Genomic DNA, 18,449 nt, shown 5'->3' with positions numbered 1-18,449 from the left:
TACTACTGGGTCCACTTGACCCAGAGAAACTCAAGACGTCCTGGCCAGTGGCTCCACGGTGACCCCTCTCTTCACCTCTCTCTTCCCCTGCTCAGGGGGGAAGATCACCCAGGGGGTGACCTGATGACCCAGGGGGACATCAGCAAGTCCACTACCAAGTTGACCCCCACTGGGGAACAGCATCCCAGCATCCCCTTCTTGCAGCCACCCCTCAATCTCCAGAAGGGACTCCCAATGAAAAGGGGGAGAAAAGGGAATTGCTTTCACAATAAACACTATATTCCTCATCAAAACCAAAGAACTCCTCCCTCCCCAGTATTACTGTTTGGGCAAGGAAGAGGAAAGTGAGCTTATAGCTAGGGGATCTGAGCCATTTGTGCCCCCTTTAGTAAACCTTGCAGGCTCCATTCAGAATGCGGGTTACACAGGGCCCGTTTGCTTTGGCCGTGGGACATGGTACCAATTCCTGAGTGATGGGGAGTTCCCACTCAGTAACCTTTGGATTGGGCCATCCTTCATGCCTAACGTGATGCTTGGAGAGGACGGCCTTTGTAGCCTGAGGCCCACACAGAGCCCAGGCACATGCTAGATGCTGAGCAAGCATTTGTTGAGTGAACGTGGGACTATAAAGTAATGAGACTGTAGGGCCCCATCGCGTCCACCTGATCATTCTCACACTGTCTGGGGACCTGCTCATCTCCCTCCACCAGAGAACTAGGCTCTCCAGCTAGGATTCCCAGGCCCAACTGTAAACACAAATCTCTCCTTTCAGCTCAGCATAGTTGGGGTGGGATTTATCAAAAGGACTACAAAACTCAGAAAAGAACCCAACCACAAGTTAAGAAAACCTGAGAGCCAGCAAAAAAAAAGATGGGTGAACTGACAAGTTATAGACATTTTTTTAGCATGATCTGGCCAAAGCCACTTACTGACTTGGCTGATCCTGATTTCCTAGACCTCGGGGTCTTGTCCTCAGCCTTGTCAAGCTCTGATGTCTGGAATGTGAGATGGCTTTGGTTGGGGGAGAGGATCCAAATCCCTTACAGTGGCCTCAAGATCTTGAGTAATCTGACTTCTGATGATAGTACCTTCTACACACCCACTTGCTGGCTACACCCCAGCCATCCAGTCTTCTTGGTTCACCTCAGAGCCTTTGTCTGTGCTGTTCCCTCTGCCGCAAAGGCCCCTCCTCCCACTCTTCATCTGCTGACCCTTCATCACCATTCAGATCTCCGGGCAAATGACACCTCCTCAGAGAGTTCTTCCCTGATAACCTTATCTAAAGTTAAGTTCCTCTGCTGCAACCCACTTCGCCACCACGGTCCTCTCTCATGGCACCTGTTCTAGTCACAGTTGTCATTGCAAGCAAGACAAGTCAGAGCTGGTGAACTTAAATAGAAGAGAACATTGTTGGAGGGTGTCAGGTGGCTCATAGAACTGACAGGAAGGCTGAAGGACCAAACTCCAGCAGGAACCGCAGGAGGCAGGACATAGTCAAGACTCTGCTACAGGTCTTACAGGTCTTACAAACCAGCTCTGTTAGCCAACCTCCAAGATGGCCCCCAATGACCCCACCTCCTGGTCTTTACACCCTCTGTGGTGCCCACCCTCACGGTACCGAGGTTGGTCTGTGTAACCAATAGAAACAAGGGGAAATGATGGCACGTCACTTCAAAAATTAGGTCATAAAACTGAGATTTCAGGCTTCTGTGCTCTATAGAATATTCTCTCTCTCTCTCTCTCTCTCTCTCTCTCTCTCTCACCTTCCCCCTTTCCCCTTTCCCTTTCCCTTCCCCTCCCCCTCCTCCTCTCCTCTCTTCTTTCTTCCCTTGTCAGGCCCACCTGGGAAGCCAGCTGTCCCATCAGGAAAATGTTCAGGCAGTCCATAGAGAGGCCCACATGGTGAGGATCCGGCAATTCTGGCCATCGGCCACATAAGACGTGTGGCCCTCCAGGCCCAGTCAAGTCTCAGATAAGCGAAGGCCCAGCTGACACCTTGACTGCAGATTTGTGAGCTCATAAATGTTCATTATTTATATTCAGTAAGTGACCCTGACCTTGAGCATCAATCCCTCGAAGTTCAGTGTCTTGGGAAGGGACATTAGAGTGGCCACACTTGGCTTACACCCCATGTTCTGGCTGCCAGGGGGTGGGAAGAACTATCTGAGTCCTCCTGGCCCCTGGTGAGTCCTGCCCTTCGACATTCCCCTAAAATGAGAAGGATGTTCAGGGCCGCCTGGGTGGCTCAGTCGGTTAAGCGTCCGACTTCGGCTCAGGTCACGATCTCGCGGTACGTGGGTTCAAGCCCCGTGTCGGGCTCTGTGCTGACTGCTCAGAGCCTGGACCCTGTTTCAGATTCTGTGTCTCCCTCTCTCTCTGACCCTCTCCTGTTCGTGCTCTGTCTCTCTCTGTCTCAAAAATAAATAAACGTTTAAAAAAAATTTCAAAACAAAACAAAACAAAACAAAAAAAACACGAAAGAGATACTTTAAAATAGACCAAGAAATTAGCCATGGTCCCATTCCAAAATTAAATCAGTTTTTCATTTGTACATGTCACCTTGCTGTCCTTGTCCATATGTACCTTCAGATTTTTCTTTTCTGAGGATATCCTAGATAGATTTCCTGTTTTATGTTTTTCAATAGCATGGTATCCTATGCATTATTTCCACTTCTGTAAATACCTGTTTTTTTTTTTCTTTATCTTTACACCCCCCCCCCTTCCATAACAGCTTGATAGGTATCCTTCTACACATTTATAAATATATTTGTTCCTTCCATAAGAAAAGGAATGTTTGCCATTTTTTGGCCCTTTTCTCACTTAACTCTATCATGGAAATCATTCCAGGTTAGCAGACACAGATCTGACACATTCCTTTTTTTAATAACTGGGTAATATTCTGTGATGGGGGCTTGTCACAACTGATTCAATCATTCTTCTTTTGATGTACATTCAGGCTGCATCCAGGTTTTTACCGCTGCAAAGCATGCTGTAACCACATGTACTTGTACCCATACGCTTAGGCATTTGTGCTTCTATTTCTATAGATTTCCAGAAGTGGAATTTGCAGATATGTATATTGTAAATGGGAACAGTATTTACAAAACACTTGGGAAATGTACAAGTGTGAAGGGACCTTTGCTTTGTATGCTCTCTATCACTAGATGTTGTCATTCATTTTAATATTTGACAGTTAATGGGTGAAGAGAGAGGTCTCATTGCTTTGATTTACATTTTCTCAGTTATAATTGAAATTGAGCATCCTATCAAATGCTTATTAACCATTTGGGTTTCCTCTTTCATGAACTAACTGAATATATCCTTTGCCCATTGTTTTACTGAATGTCTTTTTCTTAACAATTTCATTCATTCACGTGTTCATTCAACAAATATTCATTGAGCATTTGCTATATGTCACTTTTGAGGTTATAGCATTGAATTAGATAAGTCCCAGCCCTAATGAAGAGCTGTTTGTATGATTTCAATGTTAACCCTTTACTATGTCACCCATATTTTTAATTTTTTTAATGCTTATTTAGTTTTGAGAGAGACAGAGCGCGAGCAGGGGAGGGGCAGAGAGAGAGGGAGACACAGAATCCGAAGCAGTCTCCAGGCTCTGAGCTGTCAGCACAGAGCCCAGTGTGGGCCTTGAACTCACAAACCGTGAGATCATGACCTGAGCCGAAGTCTGATGCTTAACCGACTGAGCTACCCAGGCACCCCATACTGTGTCACCCATCTTGAAAATCAGCTCAGATGTCTGATTGTACCTCGAAGCTCTCCCCATAGCCATGCTCTGGAAGACTGCTAATCTTTATAGTTTCAGATTTTATGATGTAAAATACCTAATATCAAGCACCACTAGCCGCTAGTGTGTTAGAGCAGAAAAACCACTTATACAATCCCCTAGGTAGCACCTTGCTGCTACCCCACTTTTATGTCCTCCATAGTCACTCTTCCTGTCCCTCCTTCAAGCACCTGTGACCTTCTCCTGAAGGGCCTTTTAAGGCTGCCTGAGCATATTTAGCCCTTGAAGGGGGCAGGACAGAAGTGCCTGGGGGAATGCCCCTGGGAGCGGCCTTCTACCAATGACAGACAAAGAGTCAGCGAGTGAGTATCCCAGTTCCCTCGTCCCTTGAGTGGGATAACTCAGTGGTGTGTGTTCTACACTACCGCCCCGTGAAGATTAACCCCCAGTTGTCCACGGCACAATCAGCACATGAACCCAGCCCGTAATGGCTTCCTTCCCTCCCTGTTTCACTTCCCCACACCCCCACTGATGCTTCGTGGGGTCACCTTCCAAATTACTTGCACTCAAATCCTTATCTCAGTTTCTGTTTCTGCGAGACTTCCAACTACGTAAGACCTCTTGGTTTGCAGATGAGAAACTAGCAGGAGGAGACTGTGTAGACTGATGAACAGAAATGCGGCCTCTGAAGTCAGAGGCCTGGGTGCAAAGCCTTCTTCTGCTCCTGACTGTGGCCTTGAGTACACTCTTTCCTTTTTCTTTTTTATTTATTTATTTTTGAGAGAGAGAGAGAGCACGAGTGGAGGGGCAGAGAGAGAGGGGGGAGAGACAATCCCAAGCAGGCTCCACACTGTCAGCACAGAGCCTGACGCAGGGTTCAATCTCGTGAACCCGTGAGATCGTGACCCGAACCGAAATCAAGACTCAGATGCTTAACCAACTGAGCCACCCAGGCGCCCCCTTGAGTACATCTTTATTTTTTTATTATGAAATTTATTGTCAAACTGGTTTCCATACAGCACCCAGTGCTCATCCCAACAGGTGCCCTCCTCAATACCCATCACCCACCCACCCCTCCCTCTGAGTACATCTTTAATCTCTGGTTTCTCCTCTGTAAAATGGACCTAATAGCTCACACGGTTGTTATGAGGATTAATTAATTATGTATTTTTCTTGTAATATCCAGTAAAAAATGTTATTAATCATTAATATTAGAAACAGGACAAAACTGCATCCTAGAGAGTACAGGTAGCCCACCTAAGGTTATACAGAATGTGGGACGTGTGTGCCATTTCAGAAGACTCTAATCCTCTACCTTCCCGTTGGCCAGGGATGTTACAGCCATCGGGTTCCACTCGTCCTGGACTTTGAATACTCCTAGACTCATGGGAGGAATTGGGTATTTATCAACACTGTCCAACAGAACCTTCTGTGCTGATGCCAACACTCCAGATCTGTATCGAATGTGAGAGCGGCTAGCTAAGCTCTATGCGCCTATTAACTTGGAATATACTTAACGCAGCTAAGGCCGTGGGCATTTAACTCCATTTACTCTTAATAAATGTAAATCATCACACATCGCTAGTTAGACAGCTCAGGTCTAGAGAATGGGGGTTGGGCAATGACAGGAAGAGTCCTCTAAGTTCTTTTCTTCTCCCCTCCTCTTCTCTCTGCTCTTCTGCTTCTCCCGCAGCACCAGCCATTCAGCACCCCCCTCAAGGCACCCTCTGCCTTTCCCTCCTTGGTACAGGCTGGGCTCTATGAGAGGAAGCAGAAGGGACTGTGACAAGCCTTGTGCTTTCATACACCCAGCAAGGTGAGACAAGCCCCTTTGTGGTCCCCGTATTGAAAGACCAGATGAATACCTGCTATAAATAAAGCCGAATAAAGATCCTTTTCTAGATGGCTTCCATTGTTCCCTGTTCCCTTATGGTATTCACGCCGAGATAATTTCCAGCTTCTCAGACCCTCAATAGTTATAAAACATACCATTACCTCATTTTCATTTCATTAGATTTACAGGTCACAAGACCACTCTGATCCTCACCAACTTCATCTTTAATGGTTTCAAAATCATGGTTCCTTCTGTTTCAGTGTGAGGCCGACACAGAACTCCCTACTTGTGTATTCTTACATCTCCGGCTTCCCACTTTTAACTCTCTGTCTAGACAACAGTGGCTAATGGAGTTTCCCAAATGCCAGTGTGTATTTCACATCCACGAAGACGCGCCCCGCGTTGCTCTGTAACCCCACAGCATGAGCAGTAAAAGCAGTCATTTCTTTCCAAACCTTCTAATCCTGATGGATGGCATAGAAAGGTCTACCTGAGTCATATATCTGATAAACTGTCAGCTCTCCCAGGCTACATTTGCACGGCACCTTGAATTCGCTCTGCAGAGCACAGTGGAGCACGTGCGCTTTGGAGCCTGACAGATGTGGGTTTGAATCCTGTGTTGCTTAACTGCGAGGAAAAATAACTTATTCTCTTTGAGACTCAGTTTCCCCATCTGCAAAATGGAAGAATGGGAGAATTGCTTTGCAGGATAGTGGGAGGACTAGATTTATATGGAAAGCAGGATGTTGGAGGCATTAAAAGCATGAACTCGACCACTGGTGCACTGCTCTGTGACCGTAGGTAATTTACCCAATTACCCAAGCTTCAATTTTCTTCCCTACATCCCAGGGATAGTAATAATGCCTACCTCTTAAAATGCTGGGAGGATTAAATAAGGATATATATATATATATAGAGAGAGAGAGAGAGAGAGAGAGAGAGAGAGAGAGAGAGTCCTCAGAGAGTGCTGACTCAAAGAAAGTGCTCACCTCTTAGAATGCCCTAAGGAGAGCTTCTCATCCCAGGTATTAACTACTTTCTTTAGAGCAGGATTCTCGTGTGTGTGTGTGTGTGTGTGTGTGTGTGTGTGTGTGTGTGTGTGTTGTGGAGTCCTCTGACCATATGGAGAAGCCTTTGGACCCTTTTTAGAAAAACATTTCTAAATGCATAAAATATAATAGAGGTACAAAGAAAACCAATTATGTATATTGAAATATAGTCATCAAAATAGTAAAAAGACAAATCTGTGATGTAGCACTGAGCATCTTCATTAATGGATTACATAATAAGATCTAGTGGCAAGTCTAAAATTTCCATAATTTCAAAGCAGTGATGAGTGCAAACAATAATTCAAGACATCTGCAATAATTGTAATGTGATATGAAATATCTGTGATTTCTACTGGAGACAGTGTAGCAGGCTCTGACAGTATCACGGTTTGTTGCTTGCATTCATAAGTGAAAGAAACGCTTTGGGGCACCTGGGTGGCTCAGCTGGTTGAGCATCCGATTCTTGATTTTAGCTTAGGTCATGATCCCAGGGTTGTGGGATTGAGCTCCCATTGGGCCCCGTGCTGAGCATGGAAACTGCTTAAGATTCCTTCTCTCTCTCCCTGTCTCTCCTTCTTCCCCTCTCCCCTGTTTATGCTCTTGAAAGAAAGAAAGAAATAAGAAAGAAAGAAAGAAAGAAAGAAAGAAAGAAAGAAAGAAAGAAAGAAGGAAAGAAAGAAAGACAGACAGAAAGAAAGAGAAAGAAGGGAAGATAGAAAGGCTTCATTTTAGTCAGAGGTAAATGAAAGTAAAGAAGCAGGTTTTTCCCATCCAAGTTCATGAACCCTGGGTTAAAGCCTCTGCTTTATAAAATATCTAGCACCCCTTTATCCTCAGCTGTGGGTCCAAAGTCACAGATTAGGAGGTACTCCCCAAATTCTCCTCACATCCCATTAAATGGCCTCTGGTTGGAAGAGTAATTTCAAGACAGAAGTGCACAGTTCTACACGAGTGGGCAACAGGCTGACAAACCACGACCAGCTAATGCTTATTGTGCAGTCCACGACAAGCACTAAGTGTGCTAAGTGTTTTTCGTGGGTTTTTTTTTTTAAATAGGCTTCACGCCCAACATGGAGCCCAATGCAGGACTGGAACTCAGGACTCTGAGATCAAGACTTGAGCTGAGATCAAGAGTTGGACGCTTAACTGACTGACCCACCCGGGCAGGTGCCCCCTAAGTGTTCTAAGTGTTTTGCAGATGTTGACTTACATATGTGGGTTTGAACATTCACAATAATCCTTTTAGATAGATAGATCCTATTACTATCTCTGTTTTACAAAGGAGAAAACTGAGGCACAGAGAGGTTAGGCAACATGCCCTAAATCACACAGTGAGTAGATGGTAGAGCCAGAATTCGTACTCAAGTGGTCTGAATCCATGGTCCGTGATCCTAGCTACCAGGCTATACTGTCTCTCTATTCTAGTGGAGAGGGGGAGGACGATTTAAAGAAAATTTTATTAACCTTAAAAATAAAATAGCCAGTTATTTTACCAAAAAAAAAAAAAAATGAGTTTATTTGGGAATTGCAGAGGAATTTATTTGGGACACGCTAGCTATGGTAAACCGAGGGCGAGTCCGGAGAACAAAATGGGGGAACATTACTCCGTGCAGCGAAAGGAGGAAGTTGGAGGGGGCTGCTCTGAACAAAATTCCCTTGGAGCAAAGCAGGAGTTCGGGGTAGTAACGGTTTCTCATTGGCTGAGTGGTGGCAGTTTCTCATTGGCTGGGCTGTTGCTGGGCAAGGAGGAAATCTTTCTTCTTCCTGTTGGGGTAGTCCAGTGAATTTCTTCCTGCCCAGGAAAGCAAAAGGATCTGCGCTGGAAAGTTTGTGAGTGAGAGCTTCCCCTTGAGAGCTTCCCAACTCCACTCTAAGTGAGGTTTCCCTTTAATTACTTTCACAACCTTAAGGATGAATAGAATTAATTAAAGAGGTGGCAGAGAAGGGAGGAGGGAGGATGGTGATGCAGGAAAAGGGTTGGGAGAGTATTTAAGCAGAGGCAACAGGAGGTACAAAGGCCCTGAGGTGGAAAGAATGTGGTGAATGTAGAGCCTGAAATGATACCAATGGGGTTGCAGGCTGGAAAACAAGGGAGACAGTGGCAGAATGTGAGTCTGAATGGCAAAGTTCCAGATCATCGGGACCAGCTTTATCACTATCCCAAGGACAGTGGGGAGTGACAATAGATTTGTTGTATAAAAATATTCTAGCTATAGAAGAGAAAGAACTGGAGAGAAGAAAAGGTGAAAGCAAGGAGCCTAGTTTGGAGATAAGCAAAGAGGTGCAAGCTAGAAGTGCTGACAGCTTGAACTAGGTGGTGGTCAGGGCGGACCCATTCGAGAAACGTTAGGGGGAAGGATCTGATGCACTGGATATGGGGACGAGGGATAACTCTGTGGCCGACTGTATTCCCTAAAGGTGGCCATAACTTCATCTTCCACCCACAGGCTCTGCTCCCAGCGAGTCCTTGCTATTCCTCCCATTGAGTGGAGGGCCTTGAATATGACAAGCATTATGAGGCTATATGACTTCTGAGGCTCTGTCACAGAAGGCAATACAGCTCCTGCCTGGTTCTTTCAGCCACTCTCCCAGGGCCCCGAGCACCATGTAAGCAGCATAACTGCTCTGAGATCACCATGCTATGAGGAAGCCCAAAGTAGCCCATGCAGAGACTACATGGAAAGACCCAGAGACTATGTGGGGAGAGAAAGACGTCCAGCCAGCCTCCAGCTCCTCCAGCCCCCCCTGCTGTTCCAGCTGCAGCTACTGTCTAAGTCAGAGCCACAACCACTCAACCAAGCCCTTCCCGAATTCCTGGGCCCCAGAAACTATGAACAAGAATAAAATGCTTTTGCTTTACATCATTAAGTTTTGAATCTGGAACATTCATCCTTCAGATTCTGCCTCTACTGACTCAGCCAGTTATCCAGTTCCAACTCTCATTCTCGGTGTGAGTAATTTGTGAGAGACCCTGAAACATGGTAAATGCCTTTAAGGTATGTTATCTCTGTAATCACCAAGCCCCATGGTGTGTACACCTGGGAGGAGAGTTTTGTTGTTGTTGCTGTTGTTATTGTTAACTATTCTACCCTAGACTCACTGAACCAGAATCTCCAGGAAACAATGAGCCAGGACTTGACCGAACTGTCCTACTCTCTGACGTCATCCTTAACCATTTTTATAATTATTATACTTATATTGTATTTCTATACCCCAACATATGAAGGCAAATTTAGAGATGGATCCTTTGAGAATTTCATGTGAAGGGAGGGATTAATCAGATTGCCCTGGCAATCTGAGTAGCATAAAAGATTTATTTACCTGCTCTTTAAACATTTTCTCTCTTTAAACATTACCTGCTCTTTAAACACTTTCGCAAGTATATTTCACTTGGCTCTGGAAACAAAACAACTAAATATGTGCTATCTAGAGTAATAATAATTGAAACTCTGTGAATTGTCTCCAAAAGAAAGAGATATTACAGAATCAATGAGGAGCCCTGAATTTAATCCTCCTATAAAAAGTGCTATATGATAGAGAAGAGATACAAAAATGGTTTGGAGCTGTTATTTGGTGTTGACATAGCTTGGGGAAAGAAGGAATCTAATTTGGAATCAAAAATAACACATAATGTATGATGTGACAGCATACGTCAAAATCAATGTTAATCAGATTAAATTATTAAAAGGGGAAAGATAAACCATGGTAACATTAGAAAAGGAAAATATATATTTATTTTCTGAAGGGAGGAAAGTCAAAAGTTAAAAATGAGTCAGCAAGGCTGTGTTCCTTCTAGAGTTTCTAGGGATAAATCTGTTTTCTTGCCTTTTCCAGCTTCTAGAGGCCTCCTGCATTCCTTGTCTCAAGGCCCCATCTTCCACCTTCAAAGCCAGTAGTGTAGTAACATCTTCCTCTCTCTCTCTCTCTCTCTCTCTCCCTTTCTCCCTCACTACCCCCTGCTTCCATTATCACATCTCTGACTCTGACCACCTACTCCCCTCTTATAAGGACCCTGGTGATGATATTGGGCCCACCTGGGTAATTCAGAATCATCTTCCAATCTCAAGATCCTTAACCTAATGACATCTGCAAAACACCTGTTGTCACGTAAGGGGATACATTCACAGGCTCCAGAGATTAGGACATGGACACCCTTCAGAGGTCATTACTCTTGACTTCCACAGCTGTACAAAACGGTACTGACAGTGATGGCTGTGTCATAGACACTGGTCTCCCTGATGGCTGAGAGGAGTCTTAGAGCGGCTATTCCATAGTTCCCTGAGCCACTCCTTTCAACATACAACAGAACTTGTTGAGTGGGGATAGTCCCATTCTGATCCACTTTGTTGACAGAATCTTGCTCTGAGGAGCCATTAGCTCTTGTTGGGGTTCACCAGGAACTTAATATCACAACAAAGTCCCCTCCACTCCCACCCCAGTGTCCTGGGGAACAAGGACTCGTTGATCAACTCCCAGTGACATTTATTCTATTTATTCCACCTGTGAACAGAGTAGCCGATGAAAACCCAAGGGCCACTGTTTTCTAGGGATGTCTCACAAACTGTGAACACAAACAAATCTATAGAAAGACACAAACCGTGGGATCATAAGAAATCTATGAGCCGATGAGCCTGCACGATGAGCTAAGCATGAATCTAAGAGCTTTGTGTATGATACTTACTACCTAATTTAACTTCACACTGACTTTATGAGGCACGTGCTATTCTTTTTTAATTTTTTTGTTTATTTATTTTTGAGAGAGACAGAGTGTGAGTGGAGGAGGAGCAGAGACACCAGGAGACGCAGATTCCTTAGCAGGCTCCAGGCTCTGAGCTGTCAGCACAGAGCTCGATCCGGGGCTCGAACTCACCGACCGCAAGATCGCCACCCTGGGTGAAGTTGGACGCTTAACCGAGTAAGCCATCCAGGCGCCCCAGAGGCACATGCTATTCTTATCCTTATTTTACAGATGAAGAAAATGAGCCATGATGAATTTTGAATTATTAAAGATCTAAAGACCAAGTGTATCTGTCCATAGGCATCAGGCACACCCTGCATTTGTCACAGGTGAGAAAAACTAGACAATACAATGCATCCCTGTTTCTTTCCTTCAAGCATTTACCTGTAATTACACACTCAAGTGTGATAATTCACCTATTTTCTCTTTCCACTAGGCAATAATCTCCAAGATAGCAGACATGGGTCTGCATTTGCTCATGATAGTGCTTTGAAAGTAGGTGTCTAATAAAGCATAGGGCCACCTAGTAAGTGTATAGTAAACATTCAATGAGCAAATGAGTGAAGGGATGAGCAAATGAGTGGTTGTCAGAGAAATCTGACTTCCCATAGCGTTCAAATTCCACAGCCACCGTGTTTGCTTGGCATGCACTGTTCACAAGGAGAAAAACTAGACCCCCACAGGGTGTGAAGCATTTCCTAACTAATAAAAAAGCCTACCTGATTCATATAGCAATAGCTGTGATTATAATATTTACAATCATGTGAGCAAACTCCATTCCCTCCGACAAATTATTCTGGGAGTTAAATGAACGATACATTTTACATGCTTCACAGTCAGCACCTACATTCCGTGAAATTTTTTTTGACGTTGAATAAATATTCCAGGAAGAAAGAACTCAAAAAGAACCTGTGACTCTATCACCAGAAGCTGCCTCTTGCCAGCGAAACTAATAGGGTACACTGCCTATTTAAATGTGAATTTAAATAAAACATTTTCTCTACCTCTCTGCTGTCTTTGTTCCTTGAGATCCGGAGGTTGCAGGAGTCTGTACGCTACTCTCCAATACACATATCTAAAGGTGTTTCGGGTTTTGTTTCGTTTCATGAAAAAGTAAATAAAGTATTTCAGGATTTAAGTGAGCCGTTTCCACAGTTAGAATGGAAGGAAGACGCTCCGAAGACTAGAAGAAAGGCGCAGCCTCTTGGGATCAGGGAACCAGGCCTGGGACCCATCCTTAGCGGGGGACGCCGTTACTAGGCAACCCCTAGCGTTCTCAACCGCCGCCCCATAGCTACTTCCTCTCTCTCATTGCTAAGGAGATCGACGCCCAACTCAGCCCTGCCGTAAACCCGCGCGCTCTTGCGACATTGCCGCGCCTGCCGCTGCGTGCGCGCCCTCTGCCCCCACTCTCCGCCCCGGCCGCCATTGCCTCGTGCCCGCGCCGGTCGGTTGGTGGCGCCTTTGTCCTACGGCGGGCAGGTGGGCTGAGGTGGAGGCGGCAGGGGCGGGCCTGAGGCGAAGGAGCGGCCGAGAGCCCGCCGCGCTGGTAGCGGTGAGTGCCGGGAAGCGGTGGCCGTCTGCCGAGGCGTGGGGCTTGCGGCCGACGGTTGAGGGGCCCGGGGCCGGATGGGGAGGCTGAGGCGGGAGGGCCCGCTCGACGCGCGGCCGCGGCCGCGGCCTCGGCTTCTCTCCGGGTGCGCGCGGAGCTGCGCATGCCCGGTGCGGGGCGCGGCCTCTGGCTCCCGTCAAGCCCAGGCCCGGCCGGCCCGGGCGGCCCGTGGGGGGGGCTCCGGTCCGGGCGGCGCCGCACCGCGGCCGCCTCTCTGTGCGCGAACCGCCGACCGTAGTCCTCCGAGCTTCTCTGTAGGGTAGGGCTGCACACCCCGCGCCCCTTTCTCGAAACGGTGAAGTCGCTCGCCTGCGGGTCCTCAGCGAGTCGGTGGCGCAGGCGGGATTCGAACTCGGAGCGAGGCGGCCCGCCTCCCCGGGCGTTCTACGGGGCGTGCAGCGCCGTGCGGCGAACCGAGCGCTGGTCCCTGTCGCCGCCTCCTCGCCGCCCCTGGACAGCATCCTCGAGGCGCCTCCGTGTCGTGTGACGCCCCCACCCATTTTGTAACGCGGACCCCGGCCCCAAAGGACGGGGAAAGAATCTGTGCCCGAGGTTCTCGCGGAAATTAGCGACAGAGCCAGCGCCCCAAGTGTGACCCAGGGCACTCCGCTCCCGACTACCCGCCAGGGGCTTTTTTTTTTTTTTTTTTTTTTAAGACGGCGCTTCCCAGATTTCAGTCTCTCGCGTTGCACCTCTACGTCCGTGTACCATCTGTACTGCTGTTTATTTCCCAAATGTTAATTTTTTCCTTTGCACTGCCTCTATTTTCCTCCTCCTTAAATACATTTGTTTAAGGTGGAAACGTAAATCCCAAACCGTATGATGGAAAGCCAGTTATTTTTCAAATGCTCATAAAAAAAAATAATAATAAATACCTGTCTATTAAAATAAACAGCGCGTCCTTGTTCCTGCTGAAATTATTGTGCGTTCCACGCTTTGGGAAACGCTGCCCTACGAGTGTGGGGTTCATTGCGGTCCTGGCTTTCGCTCTGTGCACGGGATTTCTCTCTGAAGCATAGCGGATTCCGTGAAACGCCCCCCAGGATCTTCGGGGGTGGTAACATGAGAAGCTTTCTCGTTGCGAACTGTTGTCGGTGTTGACCTACGAGTGGCAGTCCCACGGAACCGCACGAAGCGTCGGCTCGAGCGCGCGGGGTGTGCCGCCTCCGTTTTCTCGTTGCGTTGTGGTGTCGTAGCCTCCTGACCCTTTCTGCACCCGACGACGGAGCCGTTTGGGCTTTTGACGACTGTAGACGTAATGTTTTCTGTGTGAGTCGGTCTGGGTGTGAAAACTAACTTCCGTGTTGCCTTTTTCCAACCCGTAAAACCCAAGCTTTTGCACTGTGGGTATTGGAGATCCCGTGGCTATTTAACATGTTTCTTCCTGTATTCTGGTTTCTTTGTGTTTCTTTCAGCTCCTCTTGTCACCTTCCAGATGCTCTTTGAAACCTCTGGCACGATCTTTTAACCTGAAACGTAGAAACAGTAATTTTCCTTGTAGAACGTGCCGGAGAAACCGTATTTCAAGGCCCCGTGGAAAAATGTTTCCTAGGTGCAGGTTGTGCAATGTTACAGGGCAGGTAAACACCATACGTTTAAGGAAGGCATTAGGCTGGGGCGCCTGGGTGGCCCAGTGGGTGAGCGTCCGACTTCGGCTCAGGTCACGACCTCGCAGTCTGTGAGTTCAAGCCCCGCATCGGGCTCTCCCTCCGCCCCTCCCCCACTCACGCGCTCTCTCAAAAATGATTACACTTTAGGGGCGCCTGGGTGGCTCGGTCGGTTAAGCGGCCGACTTCGACTCAGGTCATGATCTCACGGTCCGTGGGTTCGAGCCCCGCGTCGGGCTCTGTGCTGACCGCTCAGAGCCTGGAACCTGCTTCGGATTCTGGGTCCCCCTCTCTCTCTGCCCCTAACCCACTCGCATTCTGTCTCTGTCTCTCTCAAAAATAAATAAAACATTTAAAAAAAAAAAAAAAAAGGAAGGCATTAGGAGCTCCTTTTGATTTGCTAGGTCATATTGGTGAATTGCTGAATAAAGCTAATTACGTTCTCCAAAGAAAGGGAGGCATTGACCGGTTAACTTATGTAAACAGCCTGTTCTGTTTGTAGTCTGTTCATAAACTTAATTTGTGAGAGAGCAGATTTACTCTAATTCATTGAAAGGAAACTCAAAAAAGTCTGTTCGGATCATTAAAGTGTTTCCTCAAGGGCTGTGTAAAAAAAAAAAAAAAAAAAAAAAAAAAATCCATACTCCTTGGGATTACTGTGGTATGAGCACAACGTAGTACTTACAGAAGGCCAGAGTGATTTTCTTCAACATTTCTCAGCGTTGGTCCTGTGTAGAGAAGACATGAGAACTTCTTACTCAAGTCAGTTTGAGAACTCAGTCTCCCTGTGCTCAAAAGCTAAGTCCGTTGCAGAGGCTACAGGCGGGTGCTGAACAGGAGTGCCTGGTGGCTTGAAACTTCATTCTTAAGAACCGTTGCAAGCATTCCATCCCTCTGGCCTGCAGATGGCAGTGCTTTTGTATGGCTTGTTACTGCTGTGAGCATTACTGGAATTCAGTTGTGCTTTTAAGAATGAGAAAGCTTTGGAGGAAATGTATGTAATATTCCCTTCAACTACCGTGGCTTCTTTGTTTTTGACTCCCCACGTAGAGAATGAGAGGTCTGTTCCTAAACTCACTATTACTCTTAATGGTAATGATGGCATACAACCAGCAGCACGTGTGATTTACAAAGCAGGTTTACAATACCAACTCGTTTGTTCCCACCAATCTTGTGAGATGGGTAGGCTGATGTTGTATCTTCTCTGCGTATGAGGAAATAATAACTCAGGTTAGACTTCTTGCCCGAATCCCATACTTAGTAGAACATATTGAAGGTATTGTTGAAGATAAAAGATTTTGTGGTCAAGCAAAATTGGGAAATTTTGAGATAAAGAGGTGTCCTTACTCTAGAACTTCTCAGAGGCTTTAATATGCTAAACATGTGCACTATAGATGTCCAAGAGAGGAGAATATCATTGGTGCCTTTCTCTTGCTATCCTCCTACAAACATCTCGGGTCCTAGTGTTCTCCCAAACCTGACTACTCTTTCTGCCACACTGTTTCTTCTCTATACCTTGTGGTTTACTAATGATTACCGTGTGTCTTTGAGACAAGTGCTTCTAAAGCTCAGTCAGCTTTTTTTGTGCCAAAAGATTTGTCCTGTCAACAGCGTAGGCATTTGTGTAGACTATTTGGCTTAAGCAGAGTTAAACTCTCAAGAAGTTAAAAGGGCAGTGACCAACAGAAAATTACCCTCTATTCCACTTTCATTAATGAGAAGTGTTAATGAAAGGATCAGGGTAAGGCCACTGTCTGAAGCAGCAGCACATTAGGGAAATATGAAGTATACTGACAGCTAAATATATAATACCAGCATGCCTGCTGCTTTTTAAATGGTGGTTTTATTACCACCAGATATGAATATTTATAGGGATGGTCATTTTCATTCTTTATGCTATCACTAAAAAAATAAGAGATAATAGGTCAGCTGGACGAATTACTTTTTTGTTAAGAAAATAATTCTCTTCAAAGAATCAGCACTTTTGCACACCATAAGACTCTTTTCCCTTTATTTCAATTCAAAACAACATTACTGACCTGCCTAAAGACCAACAACTTTAGGGAAAGATCAGGAAAACTTAGGTTGCATTGGAGAACATTTATAAAGCAGTCTTATACCTTTATCTCTATAAAATATCTTGAGTGGTTCCCTGGTTTGGATCTAGAATGATTGAATTACTGAAGATTAGGTTGATCCTACAGTTAGTGGGCAAGCTTTGGAGAACTTTGAATTATGAGTAATTTGGCCTTAAGTGGATATACTTAATTATGCAGTTGGAGATTGAGATAATAATAACATGTATTTAGTTAGCATCAGAGATGATACAAAAAATTTATTTTTAAATCTCTTTGGAAATTATTCTTGATATCAAAAAGAAAAACTAAGAAAAACATGATTCCGTTCAGTACAAAAACTTAAGATTATGAACTGAACCTTTTTTTGGAAAAGTTATAGTAGGACAGCATCAGAGTCACTAGAACAGCTAGTTGGAAATGCATATCCGTGGATGCAGCTCGCCACCCCCTCCCCCGCTAACTGAACAGTCTCTGGAGGGGCTCTGGGGGCTACAGAATCTGCCTTTCAGAACCCACCCCTGCGGTTGTTATGTACATTAAAGGTTTGAGGACCTCTGATTTAGGCTTTAGAAAATGAGTTTTCACTGGAAATAGAAGCTTGAAGTAGATTCTAGTACTAATCTGTTCGTATCTCAGATTACTAATAGGAGTTAACAACTCTGGTTTATGGTTGGTTATACATTTTAAGCAAAACTGTAATTTAAAATGTTTTTTGGCTTGATAGTCTGGACTAGAGGTAATAGCAATAGTTAGAATATCTGTGCAGTTTTCAATATTATAATTCCTTCCATTCACATCAGTAGGATGATTTCACTTTCATGTGAACAAAGACAGCAGACTTACCAAGATTCCATGGTCTGCTTATTAAATTTAGGTTTGCTCCACTTTGCTTTTAGCGGTGTGGATATGAAATTCTGTGTGTGACCATTTTTCTCTTCTTGCAGAGAGATGCATTTAGATATGAAAACCAATTGCCTCAGAAGAAGCAGGAGTTTCAGCCCCTGCCAGCAAACCAGTACCAACAAGTCTAGTTGGCAGAATTTAGAGAAAACTTTAGTTGCTAGTTTGCCATTTATTAGCCAAAGAAGTGGATAATATGCTATCAAAAAGTGGCAAGCTCAGTGGTTAATATTTTTCTTGCTATTTCATAACTAGGTAATAGGGAAAAGACACGTAAGTTTTCAGGGTACTTTTTAAAATGGTCAGATGAAATCGAAGAGAAGGTGTTGGTGGTGCACACTCCTCCTTGGGGAGCAGGGGCACAGACCTTATAATTGGATACTATCTTTAGTACTATGGAAACTTGGGTTGATGATTCCATTTCCTTTGGGGATAGCTATGTGATTATGTTTACTGTTTTCAGCGGTTGTACTTTGACAGATTTTAACCATTGTCATGACATTTTCTTTGTAACAGATTATGTTCATGGGTTATTACCCCTTGAATACAGGAGTTTGAAGAGGTTTCTAAATGGAGGATCTAAGTATATGTTGTACATAAGCTAAAGGGATAAACAGAATATAGTTCTCAAATACCTGCCAAGAATCACCTGAGAAGCTTGTTCAAATACAGATTCCTAGGCTTCATCCTCAGATTCTAAAAGTTTGCGATGGGGCCTGAAAATGTGTTTAACTATCTTCTCAGGTGGTGCTGATACATCTTCAGTAAAGGAGTGCAGTGTGAAGAGTGAAAAAATGTGTATGTATATAAATGCGGAGAGGGGAGATGGGGAATTGTTTACTGGATATAAGGAGTTGCAGTTTTATGAGATGAAAAAGTTCTG

General features: G+C 45.2%; 1 protein-coding gene across 3 annotated transcripts in view; it reads left to right on the top strand.

The window, feature by feature from the left end:
- Nucleotides 1–12,810: 12,810 nt before the first annotated feature.
- Nucleotides 12,811–18,449, top strand: part of NCOA5 (nuclear receptor coactivator 5) — a 29,683-nt gene continuing 24,044 nt past the window's right edge. For all 3 annotated transcript variants that reach the window (XM_078444031.2, XM_060619597.3, XM_060619613.3), the window contains exon 1: nucleotides 12,811–12,924. The gene's annotated coding sequence lies outside the window, so the exon portion shown is untranslated. The remainder of the gene's footprint in view (nucleotides 12,925–18,449) is intronic.

Source organism: Panthera onca, chromosome A3, assembly GCF_046562875.1.
Source record: "Panthera onca isolate mPanOnc1 chromosome A3, mPanOnc1 haplotype 2, whole genome shotgun sequence".
NCBI classification, from domain to species: domain Eukaryota; kingdom Metazoa; phylum Chordata; class Mammalia; order Carnivora; family Felidae; genus Panthera; species Panthera onca.
Note: the sequence above shows the minus strand (reverse complement) of the source record. Positions and strands in the feature narration are given on the sequence as shown.